Raw genomic sequence first — 11,502 nt, 5'->3', positions numbered from 1 at the left:
TTTCCGCGTCACCGTTTGTTTTACCGCGACTCGAAGCGAATCGCGATGATCGAGCCACTTCCTCGGGACATTACTTTGCTCGTTTTCGTAGCACCGTCGTTCTCCTCGATTCCGCCAGCTTTTGACATTTGCGTTTGGTGACGACGCCGCGCCGGCTGTTCTCGCGATTTCTTCCTTTCTTCGAGATGTCGTCTCTTTCGAGATATCTCCGCCTCGAATCGCTCGAATAAACACGAAGAGAAATGTCACGCATCAAAGTTTATTTCTCTATCTTTCTGTTTTTTCCTTTCTCTCTCTCTCTCTCTCTCTCTCTCTCTCTTTCTCTCTCTCCCTCTCTCCCCCTCTTTCGTTCTCTTCTTTTCTTCGATCGCTCGCACGTGATCCAGAATTCAAGATAATAACATAGTGAATAGGATTTCTTCAGAAACGAGAACACTTCCTCTTCTTTCTTCTTCTTCAATTTTTTTCTCACGTCACTCTTCTCATTCGCGGAACGTCAAGGTTTACGTTAGCGCACGCGGTTACTACGCGCCTAGAAGGCGCGCGCGTGTCACCAAAAATTATTCTCACAATGTATCCGACACTCTTCTTTTTTCCTTTATCCTTTTTCTTCTTCCTCCTCTGTCTTCTTCTTTATTTCGTTATACTTTCGTTTGCTCCTTTCTCTCTCGTAGAATAGGGACACTTAAGAAAGTAAAACAAACACCAGTACGAAAAATTGACGCTGATAAAAACGAGAAGATGGACCGGTTCGTTTGTTTAAAATTTTCTTCGTTGGACTGAGGTAAAGAGATAAAGAAAAATGTAAAAAAAAAAAGGGTTGACGAAGACGAAGACCAAGATAAAGAGACGGATAAACGATGAACGAAGAAGGCTATATTCGCGCGAAGGAGAATGACGACAATTTCCGAGACGAGGAGAAGGAAAACGACGGTGACGAACTACGTGGAGGACGACAGAGAGAGCGAGGACGAGGAGGACAACGGCGGCGGCGTTCTCAACGCTCTCCACGCTGCGCGTTACGTCACGTCCGGCCGAGCGTAGAGTCGGAACTCGTCTGGCGGGGAGAGCGCGAAGGGACGCCTGCCTTTGCCTGCTTGCCAGCCTGCCAGCCCTGGACGCCCGCCGTCGCGACGCCCAGAGGCGCCGGCGTTCCCGAGCGTCCGCGGAATCGCACGAGCTAAGACGCGAACCGCCAGTCGCTCGCCCACCGTCGTCGCGGCACCTACGCTCCATCTCTCTCTCTCTCTCTCTCTCTCCCTCCCTCCCTCTCTCTCTCTCTCTCTCTCTCTTTCTGACACATATAAACTTTATACATTATTGTATTTACTTTAATATCTTTTTTTTACACTTTTATAATTGTCGTATTTTTTTTTTATTATAACATTAAATTTATCTTCATCTCTCTCTCTCTCTCTCTCTCTCTCTCTCTCTCTTTCTGTCTGACGTTATTGTTACTGAAAAATTAGTAATGATTTCAAATAAAAATATTTTCATTATTTTGTCTCCTTCTCCAAATCTCTCTTATTTTTTTTTCCTACCCTTTCACAAAAAGATCGTATTTCCTTTCAGCGAACCTTTTTTAAACATCGATTACGCTTCGACGATCCTTACTATCGAGCAAAAGGGGGAGAGGGTCTGTGGCTGACCGCCCACATCGCTTACGATTACTTCTATTCGAACACGTGTCGTATGAAAAATGGAAGCAATATCCGAACGATACAATGCGCCACGCGCGATAGGTTACGAGCTTTTCAAGCTAGCCTTACACTCTTTAGGCTCTCCGCGTCTTCACGAGATCCCCCCCTACCTTAATTTTTTTCTTCTCCGTTTCTCAAAAAGCCTATCTTTTCGTTTATCCGTACTATGTAGAAAATGACTTTCGTTATTTTTATTTAATAATTTTTTGGATTTTTGCTGATCGCGATTTAAAATACGTGAATAAGATGTTTTAAGCGAGCTAAGCTTTTACGTTCGCTACGTTGAACATTTAAGAAAAAGACACTAGGCGAACATTGTACGAATCCGAGCATTAAGCCTCGTTAAAGGCGTTCGCTGAGTAGGTCGATTATTTACGGGTCTGCATACTTTGACGCGGTGAATGACAAAGAGGTTCTTATTTTATGCCCGTTGCACGGTTAATAAGGGGTTATTTATCTTGTATTTTTATAATCTCACGGATTTATTTCCACGACTGGAATGACTTGCGCGGACGGGAATACGATCGCTTGAGTTTTGTCAAGTTTATTTAAAATAAAAGTGCGGTCATTATTGTAATAGTCCTTTGTTAAGCAGAGAATGCTTCTTGATTGAACGTTATATGAAACATTTTTTTAAAAAGGGGAGAGAGAAAGATAGGAAGAGAGAAAGAGAGAGAGAGAGAGAGAGAGAGAGAGAGAAAAGGAAAGAGGAAAGGGAAAGAAAAAATAGATACATTGCAATGTCTGAGCTATATAAAAATGACCAATCTCTTTACTCTCCATTATCATACCTTCATCTATTTCATAATTTTGATAACGTTATTATGCCGACGTTAGCGACGTTTCACCGTTGGACGCATGCATCAACTCTAAAGCAGTTCGCGGTCTTACTTTGTACATCGATCGTGTGTCGGACTATAGCTGGCTATATAGAAGAATGACACATTTTATTTTTATAAAGCTTGAGAATGAAAGCAAGCAAAGAAAAAGAGAAAAAGAGATAAAACGAATGCAAAATAAAAAAATAAAAAAAGCCTGGCGACGTTAATAATAAAACAGTGGTTACGTTTATAACGGACGAGGTTTTTCTAGCCGCATGGTGATCTATTAGGGTGGCTAAAAGCTTTGGAAAAAAATTCTATCTCTCCGTAGAGAACAATGACGGAGGAGAGGAAGTGTACTTTTTCTTTTCTCTACAAGAGAAATAGGATATGCCTGTCGAATCCAATGTTGTAGTAGAGAAAGGAGCGGGAGATCGTACTCTTGTCGAATACCGATCGCCTCTTATGTCGAGAATAGTTTTTCACCGAAGGAAGTGTATCGATTTTTACAGCTAGCTCGTTCTGTTCTATATCGTACGATTGCTTTTGTTACACATACGAAGTCGTACTTTAATCAACACGATACTCGTGGAATTTAATTATATTATCGTGGGTTACCATCCCAAATGTTGTCGTCCGTTGAAACACAAGTATACCACGCGGTTTGGCGACCACATTCCTGTAAAATGTTATACGAGGGATAGAGAGAAAGAGAGAGAGAGAGAGAGAGAGAGAGAGAGAGAGAGAAAGAGAGAGAGAGAGAGCAGATAGATAGAGGGAGTGAGATAAGCTCAGTGACTCCAAATTGATAGAAATTAAATGTTAAAGTGGAAGCGTACCTGGGAATTAATCGCACATAAATGCGTTGGATGTATTTCTACATGTTTCGAGAGATACGCGTTGCGAACGATCGACTGATCCGGATACTTGCATAAGAATGCAGACTGCATAAATTTTCTCAGCATATCTACCGATTTGTGTTTTACGTTCGATTTCATTCCCCCGAATGGTATTATAACTATGTGTGCATATGTTTATGGAAGAGAGAAAGAGAGAGAGAGAAAGAGAGAGAGAGAAACAAAAACACGAGATATTTTCCCTATTATTTCCATCGAATTTTAATCGAACGTTATTCAATGCAAATTACAATCCAGCGAAGCCTTGAAAGTCTCTCATTTCGAGCTGATTGTTAAATCAAATCACTCGTTTGACGGTATCCATTATCATTCTGAGTTAAAACACAGAAAGTCGAAATGAGGAGGAATTCGAAAAGAACGTAACGGGTTAACATTAATTATCATTTCCCCGATGTGTATTTACCAAGCGGGAGAAGTTAATAGAACGGGAGTAGGCGCATCGTTGGGTCCATTTAGAAAAGTTTTTTCTATACTTCGCCTTAGTGACTTAGGTATTCCCAGAGGAGCATTTTTCTTGGAGTCGTACATACATACATATGTACGTATGTACATACATAGATATATAGAAACGAACGGGAGAAACGAGTCGCAGCGATTCGAGCCGAAGTGGTACGAAGAGATACGCGTTCCGAAGTGGAACGCGGCCCGGTCTGACCTGACGCAGACCGTATCTACTGATCCATTAAGTGGCGCCCCTCGCTGGTAGTAAATCGAACTAGAGTGATTGCGATGCTACCCCTTTGACCGAATACCGAAAGGATTTCTTCCTCCTTTCGGTAACATTGATGCACGGCCAGGAGAGGAGCTCGACGAGGAACTTGCGCTACTTTTATTTCTCTCCAGTTAGGCTGAGAGAACCGCAGTGACCTATTAGCGCGAGCCACTACCAATGATGTATTCTGCCTTTTTATCGAACGTTTCTTGATTGAACGAACCCGAGAAGCATACTGATCGTACATCGAGTTTGATTAGTATTCGATGAAGATAACTACGAATCGGACTTTTCTTTCCTTATCCTCCATCTTTGGTTTTTCCCATTCTAAAAGATTTCTATTTTAAAGCTAAGCGAAGTATCTCGGTCGAAAGGAAATCGGAATCTTTTTTTATTTAGTTCGAATATTTTAATTACGATAAAATAACGGTATAAAGGAGAAGGATTACTTACTTTCTTATCTTTAGTTATTGATATTTTTATAAAACAAAAATTGGCTTTGTCGCCGATGAACAAATTAAAATAGATTTGATATATGCATGGCACATTTCTTTTGCGTTTTATGTACAGTTACCAATTTTCCATGAAGTGCACAATGATACAAACTGCAAAACGAACTTTGCGCGATAGTCGAATTTCTACCTCACGAATGGTCCATTTAAAAATTAAATAAAATTATATGTCTCTCTCAATAGTTTAATCTAGTTTAATTTCTTTTTTTATTCTTTTTTTTTTTTTTAACGAAAGAGTATCGCAAAAACTTGTATTCTGTAGTATTGTAAGAGAAAAATCTATTCAAGTTTTTTCTTTCGATCTATTCCTTTTTTTTCGTTTCATTATTTAATCAAAATCCAAATGATGGATTCTCCAATGATGGAGAAGCGATTAGGGTCGAATTCAAATATATATATATATATATATATATATATATATATATATTTCTATATATATATATATAGAAAGAGAGCGCAAACATCGAGGCTATTTTTGATCTAGATACTGAGAGAATGCAAGTAGCATCAAGAAACGTCTTAGTGTCTTACGGACGAGCTTTGGCTCATGTTCAAGCTCATAAATAATTCCGTTTGTGAGGGTGGATATAGAAGGGAGTCGTCGGCTGGAAGGTAGCAGTCAAGATAAACTGACATGGGGAACGTGTATGTAGTGACGTGTACCCGACCACAGAGAATCTATGAGCCATTGGCATAGAATAGCCAAGAAACGATCCACCTGTCTCCAGAGATCTATCGCGTCGATTGGAAAATCCTATCTACGACTTTTTGCCGTAACTTATTCATAAATAAGTCAAATGTCGATATATTTTATATACGTCAATAATTAATATATGCAGATGACTTTTCTCTTCAATTGATTCTTTCCTTGAATGCACGCTCGTTAAATTGCAAACAGTAAAGTAAATTTATATAAAAATAAACGACACTCCGATCTGATCGATTAATCGTTCATTCTCATGGTACAATAAACTACGGTTCAAGGTGTAGAATCTTTGAAAGATATAGAGCAAATAAAAAGTAGATTTCGTTACAGATGAGAGATCCTTTCGATGATTATGAAAAAGTGTGTTTTATCAATTTCCTTTATTACGATCGATCGATCTCCGGTGTTGTTAGGAATTTAATTATCTCGATAATCCAATTAACAGAATATAAAGCGTTCATCACATTTAATACATGTACGTTTATTTTTCTATACATTACTTCTATCTCCATCTTTCTTACGTTATTTTTCATTGAACTATAATTCAATATTATAACAAAATACGTTATGATTTTTTTCTTATTGCCGACGTTGTTCGGCCCGTCTTTATTATGCTATTAGAAAATATCGGTAGCTAACGAAACACCGAAATAAGTTCTTTCCTTTTGTATCGGACAAGCTTCCTCGTTATCTTCCTCATCCGTGCGCATTCATCGTTAGATGTTTGTTCGACCGCAGGCGAAAAGTCTGATGAAATAGGTAAGAGAACATTTCCCAAGCTCTTTCTTTCTTTTCATTCACGTTTACGTGCGTTTTTTTTCATTTGAAAAACATCGTGAATCGTATAAATGAATTACAAGAGAGGGAGAGAGAGAGAGAGAGAGAGAGAGAGAGAGAGAGAGAGCTGACTATTCGAGGAGGAAAAAAACGATTACCTGTCAAAGTTTTTGCTTGTTACGGAATACATCATTAGAACTGACAAGATTCTTCATTATTCTACTTTTGAAATCGAAACGAATGAAAAGTTTTGCGTACCTATTTCTCGAATGACTTTTTTATATCATATGCCTTTTCTACATTATTTCATCATGATTATACGTTAGAAAATACAAATAAATGAAAAGAGAAAAGACAAAAAAAAAAGATAGGGATAAGATGAAGAAAGATCGAGTCGCATCGCCCGGTTGATTTTTATTTTCCGCATATTAGTTTGAATCTCATCGCAAATTGGCTCTTTCGCAACACCCGGAGATGAAGCTCGCCAGAGGGGCAACCACAGGAAAAGATCTCAGAGGGGCAAAAGGTAGAGAAAGAGAGAGAGAAGGAGAAAGTAAGAAAGGGGGGGGGGAAGAGAGAGAGAGAGGAAGAGAATGAAAGAGAGAGAGAGAGAGAGAGAGAGAGAGAGGAAGAGAATGAGAGAGAGAGAGAGAGGGGGAAAGAGAGTGGAAGAGAGAGAGAGAGAGAGAGAGAGAGAGAGAGAGAGAAAGAGAAAGAGAATGAGAGAGAGGGAGAAGAAACGAGCGAGTTTAACACCGATGGAAGATGGGAGGACAAAGGATGAGCCTCAGGCGATTCACTCGACATTGCTATGTTGCGGTAATTGCAGCTAATTAAGAGGTTGAACTCTCTCGTTTCTCTTCCCATCTTTCTTCTTCTTGATCTTTCTTCCTTTTTCTACTCCTTCTATTCTATATCTCTTTTTCTCTGTCTAACCTTATCTCTCTATTCATCTATCCATCTTCTTATCTATCTCTATCTCCGGTATCTTCTCAAACTACACCACGTCTTTTCTCCAAAAGTTACGACGTAAGCCTCCTCTCTCTCTCTCTCTCTCTCTCTCTCTCTCTCTCTCTTTCATTCTCTCTCTCTCTCTCTCTCTCTCTCTCTCTGTACCTTCCCGCCTGAATAACTTCCATCTTGTCTTTTACTCATCCTCTAAGGAGGAAATACGTTTGCATGGTGCTAAGCTCTAGCATCATTAGATAATTGTCACGGTATATGAAGCAAGACACCTTCGATCTCCCTTTAATCCTTATATCCTTATACGAAAGTTTTATTACTTCCTTTATCAAGTAATTATCAGTACGAAAAGAACAGATTGTAAGGATAAGAATAAATGTCAGAAATACTTTCTTAGAATATCGATCCATTGTGTCTTAAGGAATTTTGACTTGTACAAATGATCATAGTAAGTATGTAAATTAAGCAAACGATGAACTAAAGAGAATACTATTCTCCGTTTGAAGTCCGCTTACGTATAACAGATGAGTCGATCTTCGAGTGTCGAATGTCGAAGCAACGAGTTGAGAAAATGTTCGATATATTTCCAAAGGAATATTTCCAACATGAATTATCTGAAAATTGTAATCAGTCTTTTTTTTTTTTGAATTACCGATAAAACAGAGATCACTCATATTAACGTTTAGATCACTCATTAAAACATAAAAAACGTTTCTGAAAAATTATATAAGTACAATGGTGAAATGCAAAATTGACGATGAAACTCAGTAGGATTTAAATCTCTTACAAGTAATGAATATTGACAAACACGTTACTATAATACATGTTAGTATATATAGGGCAATGTTTGACGATCAAAGACGCGTTAGCACAAGCAACTTACCTACGTGGATCCTTCCTCCCGATAGTCAGGATAAGTTCTCAACTAACGTGCGTGATACAGAGTTAACGTGTTTCACGCACAGCCTTACTACGTTCACGTATGACGTACGGCTAGGCTAGCGAGTCAGACAGCAGCTAATCTACGTATATGAAAGCATTTAATACAGAGGTATATACAAAGGCTGACTAGGAATAGGTGCACACGCGCGTGCTAGAATCCTTTCCTCGTAGATGTCTCTCTCACTCTACCTCTTTATCTCTCTTTCTCTCTCTCTACCCTTGTCTTTCTCTCTCCCTTTCTCTCTAAAGTCTATCTCTCTATCTCTACATTTATGTACACTCGTATTGGTGTTGGCGAGATAGGAAGCAGTCAATAATTCATGCATTACTCTCGGTTATTATGCTACTGTGGTCTACCGTAGTCCGTGCGGTTGGCAATTCAGCTTTACGTTTGCTTTACCGACCATAGTGCGGACCAACTAGATATCGGCGAATCGGGCAACGGTGCTGATATACTAATTCGTAACCGCGCACCCATCGACGATAGAACTCTATCAACTTATTCATAGGAAGAGCGTATTCTATCCTGCCCTCTTTTCTTTCGATATATATATATATGTATGTGTGTATATATGTATATGTATATATATCTATATAGTTAACCTTTATCTCCTTCTATCTCTCTCTTCGACATTCTCCTCTCCGATTTTCCATCAAACCAAATTTCATCGTTGTTCAAGACAAATTTTCGGAACTTATATTTCGATATGTGAAATATCATATTGCTTGGTCGTTCGTTCTATTCTTTTTCTTCCTTTATTTTCCTTTTCTTTTCTTTTGTCACGATCCATTCTCAGTGGGAAGTGGGAAAAGAAAAAAAGAATACATGTTCCATGTCTATGTGGCATCACCGGCGAGGGCAGACGAAATAGCTACGATCTTCTTTCTATTCCGCGTCCATACGTGTGCCGACGAACGAGCCAGTGAAAAATTAAAACATGTCTGGACGCTATTATTTACCTCACAGTGACAGTGAAACGGAATGAAGGTAAACGGAAAGGGAAAAAGAGCACCTTTTACTACGCAAGCGAAGACCGTAACTTTCGCCTGTTTGTCTTACGCTAATTAACTGAACATGAAATATTTTCCAACAACGCCCGAGGACTTTTAGGGAATGGGGAGCAAAGAAAGGAAGGAGAGAACGTCGGAATAGCTTCGGGATATGCACCAGAGATGTTTCTATTCCATGTTTTCTTACAGATCGACTATGATCTACTCGGTGAGCTATGATTTTATCGAAGAAAGCAAGATCTCTCGATCGATTGATCACTTCAATTTCTTTTTTAATTACTCCTGTGCATTCGTTATGATGTAAACATTATGCTTGCATTTATATGAGTATAAAATAATTATTAATAATGCAGTACAAATATCGTAGATAGGGTCCTTTTAACCATAAATTATTATGCTAATACATTACGTCCCAAGGCGATCTATATTAATTGACGTGTAACAGAACACCAGTTACGATAACAGGCCAAAAGATAATAATGAAGAGATAAAAATTGGTCATCCGTTTCAAAATAGATTAGCATCGATGAAAAAGACCGATTAATGTCCACTTTCATATATGTTTATCTCGATAGGCCTTTTCTATAACGTCGCAAATTGGGACGAGTCCTTCTGGAATCTAATTATGTTCGATTAAGAGCTCTATATTACTCTTGAGTATTATTAATCAGATTCTATTATCTCATTAGTTACAGATACACGATGACGCAATTCGATTGTGTCGGACTTGTCCTTTATACGAACTACTTCAGCGCTCTGCTAAGTACCTATTATCGTTCATATTAAAACAATGTAGTATCCATTTTGAAAGTCTGAAAATTGATCTTACAAGGTAAACAGAGAGGATAATGATCCGTCTTGCATTTCACGTTCTACGACGAGTCTACAACGAGAAAAGAAAAAAGAAAAAGAAAGAAGTGAAGAAGAAAGAAGAAAAAAAAGTGAGTCGAAGGTAAGAGAAGCAGAAAGAAGGATACCAAGTATGTACGTAATAGAAATTCATTTTCTCTTAAAACGTTGACGAGTTTCTTTCATCATAAATGTTATTAATCGCCAGAGGCCTTTCCACCTTGGCGCTGTTCACCATTTCAGAGACAAAGTTTTTTTTCTTCACTCGCTTATATTTTTAGTTTTTCTTATCGCTACCGCCGTTGTTTCCGCTCTTCCTAAGTTATCTCTTTATTTATCTATGGCATTATTTCTACTATCACATTTCAATGAGAATGAAGAAGGCTGAATTCCAAACTATTTTCCTAATATTAGGAAAACTTATAATTCTTAATTAGGATTTCTCGACGAATGGTAGAAAATATGCAAAGTTTGTTAGATATTCGTAATATATGAAAAAACGCACAAGTGTTTTCAATAACAATGAAAAATTTGTCCACAAAAACTTTTTCTATTATTCCATCTATCATGTATTTTTTAATATTCCCTCGGTCAGTTAAACTCTCTAACAAATTTTAACGAGTTAGATAACGTTTCCCTTTAATGATAATTCCAGATCACACGAGTCTTATATAGGCAACACTTAACGCGGTAATAACAATCAAGTAGAGTGCAAAGTTTCGTGTAAGTTACTCCATCTAACGCGTAGTCCGTCTACGTGATATAGGTACATACATTCGCTTGGAAATGTTTGACATGACTGACTCTTGCCTCATGGTGAATCTAAGAAAACGTCGTTCCTTATCCAACAAGAATATTCCTGTATATACTGGCTTTTGTCGCATAATAATAAACCTTAATATTGATGCTAATCCAGAAAATTGTAGGGAGAAGAAAGAGGGATACAGATGAAGAAGAAGAAGAAGAAGATGAAGGAGAAGAAGAAGAAGAAGAAGAAGAAGAAGAAGAAGAAGAAGAAGAGACGGAGACAGAGATATAGACAGAGATATAGACAGAGAGAGAGAGAGAGAGAGAGAGAGAGAGAGAGAGAGAGAGAGGGAGAGAGAAAGAGAGAGAGGTGAAAATATTAGCTAGCGATGGCCGGGTAATTCAGAGCAGAGAGATCTCTCAAGCATTTCTTATTCCAAGTTTGCGCTATGCTCTCTCGTATCATAGTGTCCGCCAGTGGAAATCGTACTTTCCTCCCGTCTCTGGTTTTGCTCACGGGCAAAGGAGGACAGAGAGACAAAGCGAAGGAACGAGCAATTTCGAGGTAGCGTTACGCAATTTACTGCCTTTTCTACCCTAAAAAAGGTCCAGCTAAATAAGAGAGAAGCTGGGGTCTTATTAGGAGATGATGGGGGGGTCCGCTGACGCTACACCCTGTGCCAAGACCGTCCTCAGAAAACACCGTTCCACCTTAAGTTAACGGAAGAGAGACGCGGAAGGACGCCGGTCGTTGAGGGTAGTTTGTCAACCCTGGGCTTGTTCCTGGCTCGAGCGAACCTAATTAAAGTCCTACACTTTTCTTTCATTACCTCTTTTCTCTCTTT

At 38.8% G+C, this 11,502-nt stretch overlaps 1 protein-coding gene across 12 annotated transcripts in view; it reads right to left on the bottom strand.

The window, feature by feature from the left end:
* Positions 1-11,502, bottom strand: part of LOC124947720 (nucleolysin TIAR-like) — a 506,703-nt gene that overhangs the window by 158,779 nt on the left and 336,422 nt on the right. Inside the window, exon 1 of one of the 12 annotated variants that reach the window (XM_047490263.1) lies at positions 1-1,235. This exon is cut by the window's left edge and continues 580 nt beyond it. The exons of 10 other annotated variants lie outside the window; for them this stretch is intronic. The gene's annotated coding sequence lies outside the window, so the exon portion shown is untranslated. Of the gene's footprint in view, positions 1,236-11,502 lie in introns of those variants that run through there. One more of the 12 variants, XM_047490266.1, reaches the window with a different exon arrangement.

Source organism: Vespa velutina, chromosome 3, assembly GCF_912470025.1.
Source record: "Vespa velutina chromosome 3, iVesVel2.1, whole genome shotgun sequence".
NCBI lineage: Eukaryota > Metazoa > Arthropoda > Insecta > Hymenoptera > Vespidae > Vespa > Vespa velutina.
This window is presented reverse-complemented; position numbering and strand designations above follow the sequence as displayed.